A 20,687-nucleotide genomic window follows, 5' to 3' on the forward strand; every position below is an offset into this window, starting at 1 on the left:
ATGCAAAAGAATGGTAATTATGTGAGGAGATGGAGGTGTTACTATCCTCATTGTGGTAATCATTTTGCAATGCACACATTTATCAAATCACCGTGTTGTACATCTTAACATACATATGTTCAATTGCAGTCATATCTCCGTAAAGCTGGGGGAAAAGAATGTGTATGGTGGTTAACTTTGTGAGGTGTGATAACAAGTGATTTTTATTCTTCTCTTCAATTTTCTATGTTTTCTAAATTTTATATAATCAACATGGATTGTTCTCAGAAAAAAAAAATCCTTCCTTTTACACATTTTTATGTCCCTTGGCTCATCAGGCAAGAAGAGTGTGAGCTGAGAGGATTCAAAAGGAGAGTGAGGATGGGAGGGGGACCGGAGGCGGGGAGAGGAGGAGCCACTGGTCTAACCTTGTCAACAAGCAGTCATGGACTCCTTGTGCCACAGCTGGTTCTCCAGCCAGACCCTCATGCTCCAAATGAGCCTCCATCTCGGTGAGCAGCAGAGCAGGTGGGGTGGCTCCTAGGCGGTTGTGGAGGAGGCTGAGGAGCCACATGGGAGGGGGAGCTTGGGCTTGCATGGTATTAAAACTCTGACTCCTCCAGCTCTTTGAGGGTTAAGGGGGAGGGAAAGGGGCTAGGGCTTTTCTGGGATGCCTGAAACTTCCTCAGGACAGGAAAACCTCCATCAAACCTCTACCTCAAAGAGCAGTTATTTGTCCTGCTCTGTTGGGCTGCTGCCGCTGAGATCCTCAGACCAGCGTCTCATTTTCCACCTCCCTGTTTGGTGGGAACAAATCCACAGTCTCAGGTCCTTGTCTCTGTCTGCTCCCCAGGGCCAGCCTGCTTCCTTCTCCTCCCAGGCTGAGGAGGGCTTGTGTGGGGAGTGAGGGGTCAGAACAGCTCCCACTGCCCATCATTAGGGACAGCTGAGCTGTGGCACCATCTGCAGAGGTGGGGACCTGGGGGCCTCCGGTGTGGGGGCGAAGTGGGGTCTTCCCCTTTTGCTCTGCTGGTGACCTTTCTGTGTGGTTACCGGTTGTTTCTGAGCTCTCCGTGGGGGTGGGGGTTATGCTGTAGGAGCTGCCTCATGGGAACCAGGCTCAGACTGGGTGGCCTGGTCCCCTGCCCTTGTCCCCAGAACTTCCTTGTGGTGGAACGAGGGGCTGAATTTAGCAGTCAGACCCGCTGGGTCAAAATTCTCGTTCTGCCACATATTGACCATAAAATTTTGGACACATTGTAAATACCCTGCCGGAGTGACTTTATCTTTCTGGGCTTCAATTCCTCACCTGGAAAATGGATAGAATAATGCCTCACTCAAGATGTTCTTGGGAGAGTAAGTGAAATTGTGCACTTTCCGACCGGTGTCTGAACAGGGACACAGATTCTTCATGTATATAGCATCATACATTTCTTGCTGGATAAAAAACTTGCCAATAGACACTGTAATAAAAGGTGACGTTTCCTTGTTTCATAATTGACAGTGTTATCGTGATCCAACAGTGTAAAAACAGGAAAGGTTTCCCTCTGGGACATGAGGTAGTTGTGGTAACACAGAGGTTGCACACATCCCTACGCTCCCCACCGCCCTCCACCTCCTGCACTGTGGTGAACATTGTAGGAACCTTTGAAAAAGTCCATTCCCCCTTACCAATCAATAGGAGAAATATTACCACGATTGTTGATGATGAGCAGAGGATATGAGAGACGAAACATAAGGAAAAAATAGGCAAGATAAATAAGCATGAAAGACAGTCATGGTCACAGGTAATCAAACAAATGCAGATGAAGAAAACTAGGTATTGTATTTTGCCTGTCACATCAGCATGGGTTTTTTTTCTTAATGTGAATGCTCCGTTTGGCAATGGGACACTACGACAGGCACTCTCATATATGGTAGCCAGCTTTTTAAGTGAGGAAAAGCTTCTTGGTAGTATATTTGATGTGTCAGAAACATTTAAACATTTATAATATTTATACCTGGGAGCCAGCCCGGTGGTGTAGTGGTTCAGTTCACACGCTCCACTGGTGGCCTGGCGGCCCAGTGTATCCTGGGTGCAGACCTAACACCACTCGTCAAGCCACACTGTGGTGGCATCCCACATAAACAGAGGAAGATTGGAACAGAGGTTAACTCAAGACCAATCTTCCTCACAAAGAATAAATAAATAAATAAAATATTTCTACCTTTTCCTTGGTAACTCCACTTCTGGGACTTACCCCAAGGGAAAAACCTTCATGCAGAAGAAGCTTATGCACAAAGACATTCATTTTGGTCTATTTATAATAGTGAAAAAATTGGAACCCAATCAGAGGGTAAATGACATAAGGGCAAGTTACAACATTAAGGTGGTGACAACAACAGCCCCAGGTAAGCTGGGTTGGGCGGGTGACTGAGAAGATGGAAGGGATTTGGTCAGAAGGGACAGGAATAAACACGTGCTGAGCATCTACCATAGGCAAGATCTGCACCTGGAGTGTTCCATACACTCTCTCATCGCAGCCTCACATCACCATGCATTTCCTGTGGGGCTGGGAGGGATACTGAGGCAGGGAGGACAGGACAACGGAAGACCTGTTGCTAATGACCAGGCACTGTGACACATGGTAGGAATCTGGCTTTCCCCATTGTAGCCCCACTGAGTAGATGACACCACCCTCGTGTTACATTTGAGGAAACCAAGGCTCAGAGAGGCCAATGAACTTGCCTGAGAGCTCAGCACTACCAGGTCTTAGCCCAGGTATCTAAGAGCTCCAGGACCACGTTCTGCCTCAGACTGCAGAGAGCTGGGGACTCATGCTGTGTTGCCTTCCTCTCCTAACCCTCCCCGCCCCCACTTCCACACCCAGACCTCTGAATTCTTAACTAAGAGGATAGAGGAACCTATGCTATTTGACAGAAATTCCTCTCACACTTTCTGTTCCCGCCACCCCAGCCTCTAGGAAAATTATTCCTTTTATGTTTCTCAATAGGGAAACAGCTGCTCCCTTAGTGCCTTCCCCCATCTGAATTCTCTTTCCTTTTTCTGCTCAATAAATGCTATCATTTCTGGGTTAGGGTCATGGAGTCTGTGGGGTCAGTGAGCACTTTAAGGAGTCCTCCTGGGTTTTTCTTTCTGGAGCTGTAGTTACGTCTATGCTGGCTCCTCTGGGAGTGCTTCCACTGCTCTGCCATTGTAGCATTTGTCACCATTCTCAGAGAGCTGCACACATGGCAGGACCAGGGTGCACAGGAAGCTGCCTCTGTCCCCAGCTGCCCTCTCTTTGTGTGCTATTGGTTGCCACACAACCACTGAGGGCAGTAAGTCCCTCAGAGCAGAAAATTCAGCTGTTCCTGCCTCACCCAAGCTGGCATCAGCCTTACTGAATTCTAAGCAGATTGAGAGCAGCCATTACCAGGCTGCATGGGGTCTCATAGGACAGGGGAGGGCAGGGAAGTAGGAGGGGCCCCTGACTCTAGCCACAAAGTCCTTTCTATTCTTAAATATTGACAAAACAAAATCTCTTTCCTGTAAATGCATCTTAGATTAAAGCTGATTCAGGCAGCACTGGGTTCATGGTTAACTCATTTTTCTTAAGAATTGAAGTTGACTGAGCTAGTGAACTTTTGTCCGTTATTTATAAGAATTATTTTTAAAACATTCAAAGGATATAGCATCATGTCATCATGCTTAATTTTAGTTCCTTAAAATTTTACCAGGGAAAAATTTTATGGAAGTATATTTACATTGTCCTCAAGGAGGGCACGGGATGTGTTGGTATATGTGAGATGGATTGGCAGTCATCGCACTGCCCTTGCCCACTCTATCAGTCATTATTGGAATTGGTCCTTCCTGTATGTTTTATCTGTCAAAGCAGTGAACTAGGAAGAGAACTGGAAATCAGGAACCTGGATCTCATAAAGACTGTGGCACAAACTTCTCTCTAGTGATTTCTCTCAGTGTTCTTATAAATTGGAACTCCATCTCCCTGTTCATAGTAAAGAATCTTTTCTGTAGCCTGTGAGAAATAGCTTAATAAATTTCTTTAAACATAAGAGGGAAAGACAGAGAGACAGAGAGATAAAGCAGGAGTCAGGCAGTTGGAGACCACTCAGATGCACAGATCTAGCTTCACTGCTGTGTGAGCTCTGGCAGCTCTCTTCATTAAATCGTTGGTCTTTGGAAATTATCTCATTTCTATCTTTTCCTGAACCCTGGCTCCTTGCCTTCTATTTAGTGATTTAGGTCTATTGATGCAAATAATCCCTAATCAACCTTAAATCAAAATTGGGATGAGTTTATTATGAGCCACATTTGAGGACTATAATCCAGGGCCTACCTTCTTCAAGGAAGGAAGGGCAGCAAAGAAGTGTATAGAGTGGATATATACCATCTTGGGACAAAGAGCATACATCACATATGACAGGAATAGCCCTTTTCCTACTGTCACGAGATGCTTAGCTGGCACAGCAGGTTGGTGGTCAGCAGGCCAGTGGTCAAAAGACTAACACAGCAGAACAGAAATGAATCCTTAGTTCCTAGGAAAAGATGCTTATTTTTAAAGAAATGCTGATATGGGGGGAAATTACATACCTATATTTAAGGGCATTGAGCCTGTCTTTGCAACATGGTAAATGCTTAAAGCAGGTGTACAATGCATGTTCAACAGGCCACATCAGGCCCTTTGGAAAAACAAGGTCAGGCTGAATTAGTTTTAGAGTAAATGGCTTCCTCAAATACTACTGCTTTTCATTTATTCATCATTTCTCCCCTTTTTATCTATAATCTTTCAATAGAAAGCATTGATGATCAAAATATGGTCCCTCACTGCCAGGGTGCTTGCTGCCTGCCCCGGGTGCATCATGTCCTTCAGTGTTGGGCTTGGATCATATTAATTTGCCCAGTTATCCATGTTGGGAGGAAATAGTTGGACAAGCATAGACATATTATTTAACAGAGGAAGCATTTCATGGGTTGCATAATTTTTCAATTAATTTAGATTGTCACACAAACATCATGCATATACTTCACGTGACTCCTCATGCTCACATTGTTTACGATTATAGAATGGGTACAAGAACAATGTTGATAATTCAATATCTGAAAAGATTAGTTTTAAAATGAGTTCCTTGGCATAGTCTTTATTAAAAAAGGAAGTTTGTCCAGGGTTGTAAGATCGCTTGACCATCTCAAGTCACTGAGCAATCATTACTCTAGCCACCATGCCACTCTACAACACTGAGTAAAGAAAACAGTAACTAATTTGAATACTATGACTAATACAAGAATTCCAAGGAGTAATAGAAATAGGAATTGTAATCTGGGTCAAAAAAGGGAACCAATACCTGAAGGGGGCCAACCAAACAAATCAAGACTGGGTGTAGAATTACTTCAGGCATTCACCTATTTTTTTTTCCTGTGCTTTAGCAGAGATGACATATTGGAAGCTTCATCAGGTATAAGATCACAGCATTCAGTGTGAGTGATTGTACATGTATCACCTTGGGATGCAGTTAGGACATCTAAGGCCATTCTATTTTGAAGGATGGCTTTTCTCATTAAAGACATTTTAGTGTTTAGTAAGGCTATTTCTACTTGACTATCATTAAGATCTTGTTGAGTTAATTCAGTCAGGCCTTCTATATGTGATATGACATCTTCTTTCCCCAAGGAAAGAATAAATATAGCTACTAGGTGGCCATATCAGTGGGACACTGAATGACCCCATCTGGCCTTAAAGAGAACATTGGCAACACATGTTAGCTCAGGGTGACTCCTTCCCTGTATCCAAGGGAAGCTCAGGGTGCAGTGTTTTAGCCATATAGACAGTAGCCAAGGCCAGAGGTTTGTTTCATATGACCATTGGGTTCCATTAGGAGCCACCCAATAAATGCCTGACCTTCAAGACCAGTCTGTTCCAAATCAATCACTTTCTTTAAGTATGATAGTATTCTGAAACCTGAAATAGAACAATCATGAAATAGGTGTATGGTTTAAGCATTACAAAGGTTTAAATGAGGAGATATAAGGTTGGCAATACAGGCCTGGTCTGGAGTCTTGGGACAGCTGTCTACAACAGATGCCATCTTCTTCTCATCCTGGTTTGGAGATATTTGCATTGGTCAGTTAAAGCTGGGTATCAGAAATAGGAACTGAAACCCACTCAGGTGAAGAAGAGTTTTTTTTTTTTAATGAAAAATATGAATCCATGAGTCTATGCCTTTTGATTCCTCAGCACATGAATTGGTTACAAGTACCTGGAGTGTTCCTTTCCAACAGGGTTGCTAAGAGTCTTTTCTCTGGTGTCTTTTCCAATGAACAAAATGTCCAGGTTGAAGTCCGTGGTCCTTCAGGCTTTCGTCTCCCAGGAGATCACTGGAAAAAGAATCAGCTGCAAACCTCTCACTTCCATTAAATGTATTAATGAGACCTTACCAGTAATGTAGGATATCTCCTTTATGCAGAATTGGTTCATACATTCCTTGATCTAATTGCATATGTTGTCCAGTTATTATCTCCAAAGGGGACAACTGAAGTTTACTGAAGTGTGTAGATCTAAGGTTGAGGAGCACTTAGGGGAAGATCTTTTGGCCATGAGAGATTGAATGATCCCAAAGCTTTGCCAATTGAATTTTGATTGTGCCATTAGTTCTAGGGTTGTATTATTGGCCAAATGTCACACTAGATTTAATTTCTTGTCCAGTGAAATAAGCTCCTTGGTCACTGTGTAACTCAGAAGGATTTCCTCTAATAGGAATTATCCTTTCCAATAATAACTTACCTACAGCCATCACTCTTCTGCAAGCAAAGGCCTCAACCCAGTGTGAGAACATCCAGATGATTACAAGATATATTTATCATTGAGATCATGGCATTTGAACAAAGCCCAATTGCCATACCTCAAAGGATCCCTGAGGAAGGGAAGGTGGCCTTGTGACCCATGAAATAGTTTCCCTAGATAATATTTTGGGCATATAACACAACGAGTATAGGCTTTATGAGCCACTGTGGGAGAAAGTTTCCAAGAATTGTTTTCCCCATGAAATCATCTTTTCAGTCACCTAGTGGAAAATTGCTTGTATGCTGGAGCAGTGGCAATTGTGCTCCAGGAGGCACTATGGTTTTGGGGGGTTTTTTATTGAACCCAAAACACATCTGTGTGGTGGTGTCAAAAATTCCCTATTTTTATTGCCACCTTTGTTTCTCTTCTTCTGTGGCAATTTCTTGAGCCTGTAGAAGGAAATTTTTTACTGGCTTAGTAGAGTTAATAAGAAGTAGCAGGCATTCTTGAGGCTGGACAGCATATCCAGCTGGTTAATGTCCTTGCTTAGCATTTATTTAAGACCTATCTGTAAACCAAATTAGATAATCAAATGCTGTCATGGTCATTTTCCTCCTGTGGTGCTAGAAGCAAGGTGGCAGGATTAAGAAAATGAATAATATTTACCTACACAATATGACCTAAGAAGGCTTATCAGCATTTAGTTGACAATGCTTCCTGTGCAACTTAGCATAGCAAACAAGCCTAATTTGTTTAGTATCTTCCTCTTTCTAGGAAGAGAGAACACATTTCTCTGAGAGGGCCCAGGGTCACTGAAAATTAGCAGAGAAATTTTTAAGTCAAAAGAAAGACTTCATTAGGATATGAATTTAGGGGAGCTTGTGCAAAATATCAAAATGTTAAAACACTTGATCAAACAACGTCAATTGTTTCCTGAATTGTGTTGCTGTGAAACAGTGCTTTAGTTATCCATTTAGCCAAAGTGAGACTCACTTGAAAGTAAAGAAAACCTTTTATAATCTCTTAACCAAGAGCAGACTAAAAGTTCAGCAAAAGTATCCTTTTAAGAAAGAGAAAACCAAATTCTAACTTTTGTACTAGTTTACTTTTGATGTTAAACCTTACTCACTCCATTAAATTCATATTAATCCTGGCCAACTTGACAAGGTACAAAATTCTTTCCTCGGGGTTCCTCATCCACAAGTCCTCTATAACTTTCTTTTTACATTCAGAATTTTATCTCATGCCTTCTTTCCTTCCTAGTCCTTTAGGACAACTTTATCTTTCTTAACAAAACAAATGAAAATATTTCCATGCTTTATACCTTATTTACTGAAAACATACATCTTACTTTGTTTGAACACAAAGATGTTTTCCTTATTAAATTTTAGTAGCCTTAAACACATATATTAATTAGAATTTTTAAGCATTACAGACCATACTTTTTAGTGAAAACTAAGAAGTAAGCAATTATAAAGTGTCTTTTAAATGAGCATTCTGTGGCTTGGGAAACTTATATTTTTCGTAATTTCTAGAAACATGCTACTTCATAGTATAATTTTTAAATAAAATAAAAATATGCTTACTAATAGACCCAAGCATCTTTTGATTTCTCTCTACAAAGACAAAAGTAGATAAACTATATTTAATAATTAATGTCTAATATTTTATCTCATTTTGGAATGATCTAGATACTCAATAAATTTTATCATTTAACTCAATTAGCAAAACACTAAGCTTTCAAGTTTCCAAAAAGTTTTGAAATTAAGTACATACACCATAATTCAGAATTATTGTTAAAAATTCACTCAACATTTTTATCTTTTCCACGTCTATTTGGTTTACTTGTTTCCATGTTGAGAACTCTGAAAATGTGCTTATTTTAATCAAACCAGCAAACTTAAGCTTGCATTTACCAAAGGTGATTTTACGTCATGTTAGCTTGGAAGACACTTGGGTTAGTTTCCATTACATTTATAAAAGCACTTACTTTAAGCCAATTAAATAGAGCTTTTTGGAAATTATACCATCCAGAGGTAAAACATCACACATACATAACACACATATGGATACACACACACAACACTCCACAGCTACTCTTTTAAGATTACTGCCATGAATCAGGTGCAGTAATGTAAGGCTCACTAGTTATGAAAGAATAATTGAATCCAAATTTAGTTTTAAGCTTTTTCCACTAATATTTGTGGAGAAGACACTCAAGGTTCTAGATTTTGGGAGGAAGTGCTCTTATGGCTGTTTTTCTTGCCTTTTTTACTACTTTTTCTTCACTCTTACGAATTGGTGATGGACTAGATAACAGTTGCTGGAGGGATGATAAGCCTTTTGAGATAATGGAAATGAGTGGAATCTGAACTGCCTCTAGAGCTGCATTTCTAGTCTTGCAAGGACTGTTTTTTAAAGGACAGTTGCTCTTAATTCCTCAGAAATTGAGTTGTAACCTAAATGACACTATAGGTGGATGTAGCTGTCCAACTACATCAGCCCTAATTTGCTTTCTTCCCTGTGGATGTTTAGTTTTATTTTAACTTAGGGGAGAAGGCCTAGAAAGAAAATCCCTATCAGGCTTTGAATATCAGCTTCCAGTCTGGCTGAATTTCTGATTGTAAGTTGCTAAATCTTTTCAAGTGTCTTGTCAGGTTTCAGCCAGGACAACCAGTAACTACCTGGTAGTATTGAACCATTCCAGTGATCTTTAACGTAGCAGTTTCCCAGAAAGTCTCTCAGAGTCTCATTAACTCAGGGAGTAGATTACAGGGGTGTCTGTAAAACCATGGCCTAATATATTTTCCTTTTGGTACCTTTTATAACTTAATTTTTATTAGCCTTTTGCAACAAAACTTTCAATAAGGTTGTTTTGGAATTTTAAAGTCTTTGCTTTTAAGTGCACTTCTTAAGTGATCTTATCTAATCAGAACATTCCTTCTGATGGCCACTGTAATTCCCCGGAGGCTGGCAGCTGTTTGGGGGGACCCTCAGCATCCAATGGAATGCAACCCACATTTCTGTCGGACCATCTCTGACCAAAAAATGGGGTGCAACTGCATTTTTGTCTGAGTGTATTTTGGGACCCCAAACAGACGATTATTAAGCCAAGCCCTCAGGATACAAAACAAGTTTGGTAAGATTCTGCTCTTCTTCATAAATATTTACAGCTTCTGAAAGTTTAATCTTGAGCAATTGTGCTGGATGGCGGCAAGCTCGACTGTTTAAAAATTCCTCTATTGCGTGGCTCTTAAAAAGGAGTCCCACAGTAGCCACTGTAATTTTAAATTATCCCAGGTTATCTTGCCAGCCGTTTTGCAATCCAGATTTCATTACGAACCTGCAAGTTTCAGCATGAAGCCAGCTGCAGTTCTGAGAGAAGGCCGCCCATTCGGGAATTGGTTGGCTTTTAGAAACTCAAATTTAGAAATTCAAACTCATTTTTCTTTCAGTTTAATTTTACTATAACTAAACTAAGGACAGCATAGTGGGTCAGAAATGTGAGTGCTACTTCCTAACGAAAGGTCATAAACACTCTCTTATGTGCCTCAGTATCTCCCACCAGTCATCTAAAACTGCAGTGGGGGCTTGGAGCACTGGAAGACCACTCCTAATATGCCTGGACGAGCCTTTAATTAATTAACATGAACGATAGTGGAGTTCCCTATAGGAGCCCTATGCATCATAAGGATTGATCCTCTGACACTTCCGTGAGGTTCTCAGTCACCTGAAAATGCCTTTCAGCTGGAAGGAGCTGGTGTCCTGTTCTTTGGAACTGAACATGGTCACAATCTCATTTCTCTATCAAGCAGTTTGTTCAGATTTTATAAACACAATTCTTTCCAACTTAAAGCCAAATTAAAAAGGTCAGTCTGCCCCATTCACTCCACAGTACCCCCTAGCCTCCCCTGACCTGGGAAATTCCCATTGGGTTTCTCCTTCCTAGCAATTTCCCCTAGGTTCCTCTTTCCTAGGGTGTGTACCGGTACCCCCAAGGCACCTAGTCTTAAGGCTTATATAATCTGGACCATTGACTTAAAATAAGAAGGTCAGAGTTCAGAAGATCTCACCAGGGTCACCTGAAGAATGCAGTGATCCAGGGGGCTCAGTGGGCCCCTATTGGTACTGAATGCCAGTTCAGTGGAGGTTCCAGGTGGTCTCCAGTGCATTTCTCTGATATCCTGCTGTGACTAAGAAATGACGATGCAAGAATCCATAATCTATAAATCAAAATTGGGGTGACTTTATTATGAGCCAGTTTTGAGGACTATAGCTGAGACTTCTTTCTCCAAGGAAGGAAGAGCACCAAAGAAAGGGGCTGTACAGAGCAGTTGTGGACCATCTTGGAACAAAGAGCATACATCACATATGGCAGGAATATCTCTCTTACTACTGTCACAAGATGTTTAGCTGGGACAACAAGTTGGTGGTCACAAGGTGAACGCAGCAGGTCAGAAATGAATCCCTAGTTCCCAGGAAGTGACACTTATCCTTAAAGAAATGCCATATGTTAGGAAGGTACATCCCTATCTTTAAGGGCATCATTCTTGCCTGTGGGACATAGTAAATGTTTAAAGCAGATGTACAATGAATGCTCAACAGGCCATGTCAAGCTCTTTTGGAAACAGAAGTTCAGGCCAAATTAGTTGTAAACCAAATGGCTTCCTCTTATACTCCAATATAGACTATTGCTTTTCATTTATTCATCAGGTCCCTGTTTGAAAAACCAAACATTGCTTTGGGGAAACAAACTGTCTCCTACTTTGAAATGTTTTGTCTGAAACAGATGAAACCCCTGATTTATTGCCATGAGCACACAAGCATGATTGAGTGGTTCCAATCTTTCCAAACCCTCCCAGGAAAGCCTAAAGGCCCAAAATAAGAAATGAAACAGCAGGAAAAAATCACATACACAAAGGAAGTTAAGCAAAAAACTATTTTGCTTAACTTTATGCAAATTTATGGAAAACTGAGATGAAATGGATAATTTTCTAGGCAAATATAATTTACTGATAGTGACTCCAGAAGAGAAAGATAATCTAAACAGATAAATTACCTGCTATGGAAAAACATGATCCTCTGTTTCTCCTTTACTCTCATGCGACTACCACGCTACTTAAGAAACTAGATGTGTGTGCTCCTCTCCCCTCACAGAGCAATTTTGTGATTTCTCAGACACCAGCTGGGTGTCCTACAATTTTACTCAGTTCTAACACTGTTTTCCCGCAGTTTGTGTCAGATCCCACAGGTTTAGGGCTCAGTCCCACAAGACTATCATCCCCCGACTTCAGACACCAGTCACGAGTCCAGGTTGTTACCGACTGGCTTCCGACTGATGGGCTAAACATCGGAGGTTCCCATGACCTTCTGGTCAGGTTTGAGTAATTTGCTAGAGCAGCTCACAGAACAATGGGAAAACAGTTTACTTGCTAGATTCTTGGTTTATTATAAAAAGATATAACTCATGAAAAGCCAGTTGGAAGAGATGCACAGGGCAAGGTATGTGGAAGGGGTGTGGAGCTTCCATGCCCTCTCCAGGTGGGCCACCCTCCAGCACCTCCTTGTGCTCACCAACCCAGGCGCTCTCCTAACACCACCCTCCGGGGTTTTTATGGAGACTTTGTTACATAGGCTTGATTGAGTAGAGGTTACCAGAGGATGAGGAGGAGGACAAGACGGTAACTATTTGATGGGTATGGAGTGTTCTTCTGGGATGATCAAAATGTTTTGAAACTGGAGAGAGGTGGCACTGGCACAATATTGTGAATACACGAAATACCACTAAAAAATATGCACTTTATAATGTTAATTGTATGTATGAGGATTTCACTTCAGTGAAAAAAAAAAAAGACACCCACCTAAGAGTAGCTGATATAATTCTTACAATACCACGAAAAAGACCAAAAACTTAGAAAGCTTCCACAGAAAAAATACTTTGAAATGAAAAATAATCAAACTTCTTGTCTGCAATAACAAGTTTGATGACAGTGAAAGGACATCTATGTACTGCTTAAAGGAAAGAACAGCAATTGACAAATCCTTGCAAATCAGCTAGATGTCACTTACTGTCAGGGTAAGACAAAATATTGGCACTAAGGTAAGGATTCAGAGAATATATCAGCACAGAGAAAATTTGAGGAAAATCCTTCAAACAATTCTCCATCAAATAACAAATTCATCATAACAGACATCTCTAGAATCGGGAAAGATAGAGTCAACAATGATAGCAAAGAACCACATGACAATTGTAATTAAACACAATGGAAGATGGTAATGTGACTGGGAACTTATGATTTAAGTGCAAAGTAAAGATTCCTGGAACAAGGAAGTCACATTTTTGGAGAAAATCTAATAAGGTCTGGAAATAGAATACTTGACTGTTTCGGTGAAGCCTCTAGGTTGGAAGGCTGCTGCAGGGAGAGGGGTAAGAATGTTATAAGACTGTGAGGTGGCAGAGAACGTGGGCTTCTGCATTCTCATCCTACTTGGGGTGCTGAGCAGTGGGACATAGAGGGCAGAGGGGTATAGTTTGAATATTCAATATAATAGCAGGGAAATGTATGTATTACTGGGGTAAGCACCGGTGGAATGGAGAAGCACCAAAGAATTTTGGATGTACTCAGGAGGATAAGAAAAGAACAGAGGGCAGCCTGGCCTCACTCTCAGCAGGGCTGTCACAGTGGCCTCCCCTCTCTTCCTGAAACTCCTTCTTTGGCTTTTGCCACACTGCGCTCACTGGCATTTCCCTTTGGCTGCTCCTTCTCCCTCTCTCTTAATGGTGGTTGGTGCTATACCATCTTTTCTTCCCTAGCTATAATCCCCCCCCAGGTGATTTTAGCTGATCCCATGGCTTTAGTAGCATGGCTGGGCTGAGGGCCACGTCTCCAGCCCTGACCTTCCCGTGAGCTTCAGACCCAGACCCATGGTCTATTTAACATCTGTTCTTGGAAGCCAAGATTAAAGATTGGATATAAAACCAAATTCTTGCTTTATGCCTCCCCTCACGCAGAACCTGCTCCTCCTTATGCTTTAATAATAATTACAGGTGGCCGGCCCCATGATCTAGTGGTTAAGTTTGGTGCACTCTGCTGTGGCAGCCGGGGCAGTTCCCACGCGTGGACCTACACCACTCATTGCCGGACATGCTGTGGCACTGACTCACATACAAAATAGAAGACTGGCACAGAGGTTAGTGCGGGGTGAATCTTCCTCAAGCAAAAAAAGGAAGATTGGCAATAGATGTTATTTCAGAGCCAATCTTTCTCATCAAAAAGAAAGAAAAAGAGGAAAAAAGGGAAAGAAAGAAGGAAAGAAATGAAGGTAAGAGGGAAGGAAGGAAGCAAGGAAGAAAGAAAAGAAGAAATAAAGAAAAAAGAAAATATTTACTGTTCAATAAATGTCACACTATCTACCCACTTACTTAAGCTGAAAACCAGGAAGTCATCCTTGTTTCTTCTTTTCCTTCTCTCTGACATCCAGTCCATCAGCAATCCATGTCAGCTCTACCTCCCAATCTTTCCTGAGTCTCTCCACTTCTCCCCATCCCCTGCCACCATCCTTCTCTCACTTAACCTATTGCAAGAACCCCCTCACTGGAATCCTTTTTCCTAGCCTTTCCCTCCTATCAATCATTCTCCAGACCATATCTAGTCTAAAGTGGTCATTAAGAATGTAAATCACGTGATATCACTTTGCTAAGAACCATCTGGCAGCTTCCTGTTGCACTCAGACTATGTCCAATCTCCCTACCGTCCCTGCAAAGCCTTCCCTGCTCCCAGTCTCGTGTCTTCAGATCTCTGCTTCGCTCCTTCCGCCCCAGCCGCGGTGCTCCTTCTGTCCCACATGCAGGCCAAGATCATTTCTACACTGGGAACTTGGCACATGCTCTTTCCTCTGCCAGGAATAATTCATTCTGTCCTGTCATCATTCAGGACTCACCTTAATTCTTATCCACTATTAGGGGACTTTCTTGATGAACCACCCACACCTCAACATCTCCACCCAGCTAAGACTCTTCTATCACATTATCCTAAGTGTCAGTCAGGGTTCTTGCTTACAAGCAAGAGAAAGCAGCTGACTAATTGGGTATGTATATATTAGAGCTTAGCAGGTGGCCCACAGACCTTTGATGCATCCAGATGGCCAGGCTTTGAGACCACTCATCCAGGAGCCACACCCTGAGTCATACCACCAGAGCTGGTCCAGTAGAAGCTGGTCCACTAATCCTGGCCAAGACATCACAGCTCAAACTCCTATTCCACTGACTCTGGACACTTTCTCTGCCCCAGAACTGCTGCCACCACTGCCTCAGGCAACTGCAGGTGGCTGCTGCCATGACTGCCATTGTCAATAGCACAGATCCTGTGGGCCACCTCACTTCATGTCATCAGCTTGTGTTTGAAAGTCTGTGGTAGGTGCATCCGATTGGAAGAGCCCAGGTCATGTGCTGTCTCAGCTGCAAAGGAGGCTGGGAAAGTATCTGGCATTCATAGCGGGAGGTGGGCTCTGCCTCATAAGGTAGAAAATTCCACAGATATGTGAAGGAAGTTCAGATGCCAGGCAATGGAAATGAAATCTATGCCACATCCTTTTCATTTTCTTCACAGCACTTATAATTGTCTGAAGTCATTTGTTTTCCCTGATTTTTTCAGCAGTGTCCCTCACTAGAATGGACGGCTCCATGAGAGCAGGGACCAGGTCTGCTTGTTCATCACTGTGCCCCCAGCAACCTCAACAGCACTGAGCTTATTAAGCATTTACTGAGTGAAGGCTGGCTGAGGGCGCAGAGGGAGAAAAATTTGTATCAAATAAGTAGAATTTCAAGGAAGGAAGAACAATGATACGTCAAATGCCACAAGATGGTCCTGAACAACTACGACGAAACAATGACAGTTGACTTTGTTAATTTCAGGGAGTTGTTAGTGACCCAATCAAGAGCAATTTCAGAGGCGTGATGGGCCAGCAGCCACACTGCAGCGGGTTAAGGGGAAAATGGTGGCAACAGAGAAAGCTGGAATGATTTTCTTCTGGTGTGTACAAACTAATGGAGAAACTGGATTATTGTTTAGCAGTGTTAATATTTTCAGTTTCCTTTTTCTGCAATGAAACCAAAGACCATGTTAGGTGCAAGCTGCAAGAAAAGGAAAGAGCGTGAGTGTGGGAGGGTGACAGACACGTGCTTGAATCCAAACTGCCATGTTCTAGGCAGGACCAAGGCCTGGGCAAGTTGCCTCTCAGTTTTGGTTCCCTGTCCGTAAAAAGAGAGAATTCTCTTTGTATGAATATAAAGTTAATGAGATGTGAAAGCAGAGAGGAGATGCAGCGTGGTGTTTGCCCTGTTTCTTCGTTTCCTCAATCTCAGCTGTTCTCTCACCAGGTTCCCAGACTGTCAAAGACCCCAGCTCGTCCTGCACGTTGCAAAGGACCGTGGGGGGATCCGTGCAGCTGCAACTGACCTCCTCCTCGTCTCCTGATGTTCGAGAGATTGAGTGGATTCGGGATTCTGGTGATGAGAGAGATTTGATCCTGGTGTCCTGGAAACCTGATACCTATACTCCTGAATGTATGGCCTTGAAGAAAAATGCAAACACAGATTCACCCTAACAGAGCTGGCTTTCTTGATCATCAGAAATCTCAGTATGGAAATGAGTGGACTGTACACAGTGAAAATCAAGTTCCAGTCAGGAAAATCCCAGGAGGAAGCCTTCAGGCTCTGTTTATACAGTAAGGTTTGTAGGGACCATGCCCCACACAGGCATTCTGACAACCACTTTGTCTAAAGCAAGTTAGACTAGAATCGGGTAAAAAAAAAAGGAAAAAAAAACATTTTTCAGGAGTTTTGCATTTCTTCTCATGCGCTAAAGATAAAACTAAATTTTAAAGATTACACCCCAGGAAAAAATATTTATAATTTCTTAAAAAAGTATAAAATATAAATGAAACGAGAGAGGCAGAAGGACCCACTGAAAAGGATAAAAAAAAATTTCTTCAATCATAAAAATACTGCAAAATTAATTATAAGAAATATGCAATTATATCAAAAATGTCCTGAATTGGTTGATTGAAAACCTGATTTCAAAATGTTTAAATGACCCAAAAAGTTGGCAACACCAAAGCAACAAAACAGGACACAAAAAAGATGAAATAAAAACGCCAAGAAGGAGATTGATGATAGGACGAGTCATTAGGTAAAACACTTTGAGACCAATTGACCTGAAGTCCAGCTGCAGAGATCTCAGGACAAAGCTCTGTCCCGCTCTGTCCAAGTCAAAGACGCAGGAGGAGACCCAGCCGCTGTGCCCTGGAGCTCTCAGGCCAACGGGGAGCCCAACACCCTGCCCCAGGAAGCAGAGAACCTGGGCAGACGTGCAGTGGAGAAAGCAGAAAAAAGGGAGGAGGGGGAGTAGATCCTGGGCCATCCAACCTGCCAGAGTTCTTGCCCATTGCTCCTCTCTGCCTCCACCCTCCGTCTCCTCTGCTTGGGTGATCCCAGCAGCCTCCTAATGGGCCTCCCTGCCTGTTGTCTCTTCCTCCTTCCAAATCACCCTCCAATCAGCTGATATTTGGATCTTTTTAAAAATGCAGTACTCTTCCTGTTATTCCCCTGCTTAAAACCAAATAATGTTTCTTGTCCCCACCCCCACAGGATAATGGCACTCAGGAAAAGTCCAACCCCACACAGGATCTGGTCCCTGGCTGCCTCTCTAGCCTCATTTCCCAGCACTGTTGCTAGTGGCCATGCTCCAAATTAGCTACCCTTCACTCACCCACCTGGCCCTTTCTCTTCTCCTGGACATATGCTGGTGGCTCTCTAGGGGACATCCACCTCCCAAGCTTCCCCTACACAACTGGCAAATCCTCACCCAGTGGGAGCAGGGGAGGGGTGAGGGACTCCAACATGGGGGATGGGAAAGCTTGTAAGAAGAGACTGGGGTGACTGGTTTCACTGTCCAAGCTGGGGTTTTCCATTGGTGATGGGTGGAGAATACACCCACTGCCCCTTGGCCTCCAGCTCTTGATTCCTGATCTTGTCTCTGTCCTCCTTGGCTGATAAATTCCTTGCATAGCTTTCTCAGTGACATCATATTGGTACAGTCTCATCCTATCTCTTTTGGCAGCAAGAAATGGAAACCTACTCAAATTAGGTCAATGAAGAGGTTTTCATTATAAAGACACATAGGTTTTCGCTCCATGACACAGCAGTTAAGCTTGCACGTTCCGCTTCAGCAGGCTGGGGTTCACCGGTTAGGATCCTGGGTGTGGACATGGCACCGTTTGGCAAGCCATGCTGTGGTAGGCGTCCCACATATAAAGTAGAGGAAGATGAGCGTGGATGTTACCTCAGGGCCAGTCTTCCTCAGAGAAAACAGAGGAGGATTAGCAGCAGATCTGTAGGAGGAAGATGCATACAGGAGCTCCTCTGGCCCTCATGCTCAGGGACTGGAAAGCTGATGGGCTCTCTCTCCTCTCTGTCAGGGACTGTATCGTCTCTCATCTTTGCTCTCAGTGTCTCTCTCTCTCTCTTTTTCCTATTCTCCTGGGCTTCTCCACATGGTAGGGAACATGGCCTTCTGCAGCTACGGGTCCCGCTGGATCAGACAGCAAAGGGACTTTCCTGGTTCACTCCACATGGAAAATCCAGGGAAGGACCCTTGTTGGCTGGTCTTGGGTCACAAGACCACCCCTAGATGGCTCACTGGCCAGAGGAATAGTAGATTTTATTGGCAAGGCCTGAGAATGTGCCCTCCCCTGTAACCAGGATTAGGGTGCTATGATTAACATAATATCAAAAACAAGGTTGGAGCAGAATAGAATTTGCTGAAAGAAGAAGTGCTACTAGCTGGTTTCCTTTGGCCTTGTTTTCCATTCCCTGACATCCCATCAATGCCCAAGTTCAGTCTTCCAACAACACTCGCTCTCTCCCCATCACCTGTAGGACTAAGTACTCATCACAGCTTTAGGCCCTCCACCAACTGACGCCGTCATTCCAGCCTTGTTTCCAGCCAAACATATTGTGCCTCAAATACAGCCTCTCTCTCCCTCATGGCTTTCAGAACTGCCATGGCCTAAGAAAATGATTTTCTGATCCATATTAAATGAATATTTCCATTTTGAAGTCCCAAAGTTCTTTCTCCTAGTTCTCCTGCAGATCGTGTTTCTGTCTGCCTTGCACTACCATTGTTTGTGTGTGGTCTACTCTCCACTTGAGAGCAGGGTCTGTGCCCTGCTCTCCTTGGCATCTGCCCAGTGTTTTCTACAGCTCCCAGCAGGCCTTCAGGAAGTACTGTATTCCTGTAACCAGATAGAGTTAAGCAATATTTAAAGGATACCTACAGAAACACACCTACTTTTTCCAGGATTTTTGATTATTCAAGCCTGATTACTATTCCTTCACCTCTTCAACAGAGCAGAATAAAGATTCATGTAAACCAATTATTGAGTGAATACTCTAAATGCCTAAGAGCATGAGCTTTCTAAACACCCGTCTGTGCTTCCTTACTCTGTGTAGCAGACAGTCTATTTGGTTTTATATTTAAATTATTATCTGTTCATTAAGTCAGATCTTTCAAAAAGATAAGTAAATATCATTTTCCCCAGACACATGTTCAAACAGTCTTGAGGAGGGTCCACACATTTGTATTTTTAATAACTGCCCAAGATCAGGACCTGGTAAACTATACCCATTGGTCAAATCCAGCCCAGTGTCTGTTTTTATACATAAAGTTTTATTGGAACACAGCCACATCCATTCATTAACATGTTGTATTTGGCTCCTTTCGTGCTATAACGTCAAAGTTGTGTAGTTGTGACAGAGCCCATATGGCTGGTGAAACCTAAAATATTTGCTATCTGACCCTTTACAGAAAAGTTTGCCTCCCCTGCCGAGATGAATCTACTGACAGCTGATCCAGGTAACTTCAGAGGTTAACATGAGGATTAAATGAGTCCATGTAATCCTTTGGAGCCATGACTGGAAATACATACCTGCTCAATGAGTGCTAGCTGTGGTTTTCTTTTCATCTGCTAATGGAGTAAATTACATTAATAAATTTCTGGATTACACTAACTTTGCATTCCTATAATAAACCCAACTTGATCATGATGTATTGTGTGACCGTATTTGCCAATATTTAATTTAGGAATTTTAAGTTCTCTGTTTGTCGCTGACATTAACCCATGGATTTGCAAGTGTGTTTTGTCTTGTGTTGGTGGTGGTATTCTCCTTGTCTGATGTGAGCATTCAAGTTCAACTATCCTTTCAGAACGACCTGAGAAACGTTTTGCCTTTTTCTAAGCTCTGAAACAGTGTCTGTAACACAGCAATTCCATTTTCCTTGGCCATTGGGGAGCACTCACCCCTGAAACCATATGCACTTCATGCCCTTTGTAAGGACAAATTGTTGTCCACCTTTCTACTTTCTTCTAAGGCTGTGGGTGTATTCAGGTTTGCTGCTGCCTCTTAACAGAATTTTGATCATTTACACTTTCCTGGAAAAGCATTATTTCATTTACATTTTCACATTATTTGACATGTAGTTGTACATAGTATTTCCTTATAATTTTTTAATATCTGTAATTTTGCCCCAATACTCATTCCTATGATATTTATTATAGCTTGAATTTTTTAGTTAGATATCAATATGGCCTCTTTTAATTGGCCTGTTTTTGAAAAATCAGCTTTTGATTTTGCTGATGGAATCTCCTTTTTTATTGTTACCTATGCATATAAGTTAAGAATATATTTGACTGCAATTAGCATAAAACTTGATTTTCAAAGGTTTAAGCAAAGTTGTTTTTCTCATGGAACGAAGTCAAGAGATAGCATTTGCTGGTGTTGGGCCATTTGCTAGGCGCTGTCATGGGGACCCAGGCTCGCTCTGTCTTCCTGCTCTGCCATCCTCGGCACATAGACTTTTGTCCTCA

General features: G+C 42.4%; 1 long non-coding RNA gene across 2 annotated transcripts; it reads left to right on the forward strand.

The window, feature by feature from the left end:
• The first annotated feature begins 373 nt into the window (after positions 1-373).
• On the forward strand, positions 374-19,982 carry LOC123280799 (uncharacterized). 2 transcript variants are annotated; one of them, XR_011498240.1, is made up of 4 exons: positions 374-491; positions 13,810-13,952; positions 16,141-16,492; positions 19,628-19,885. It is a non-coding gene; the product is annotated as an uncharacterized lncRNA (long non-coding RNA). The 2 variants fall into 2 exon arrangements; XR_006520047.2 differs by having other exon boundaries at positions 16,141-19,982.
• Positions 19,983-20,687: the final 705 nt, after the last annotated feature.

Source organism: Equus asinus, chromosome 25 (genome assembly GCF_041296235.1).
Source record: "Equus asinus isolate D_3611 breed Donkey chromosome 25, EquAss-T2T_v2, whole genome shotgun sequence".
NCBI classification, from domain to species: domain Eukaryota; kingdom Metazoa; phylum Chordata; class Mammalia; order Perissodactyla; family Equidae; genus Equus; species Equus asinus.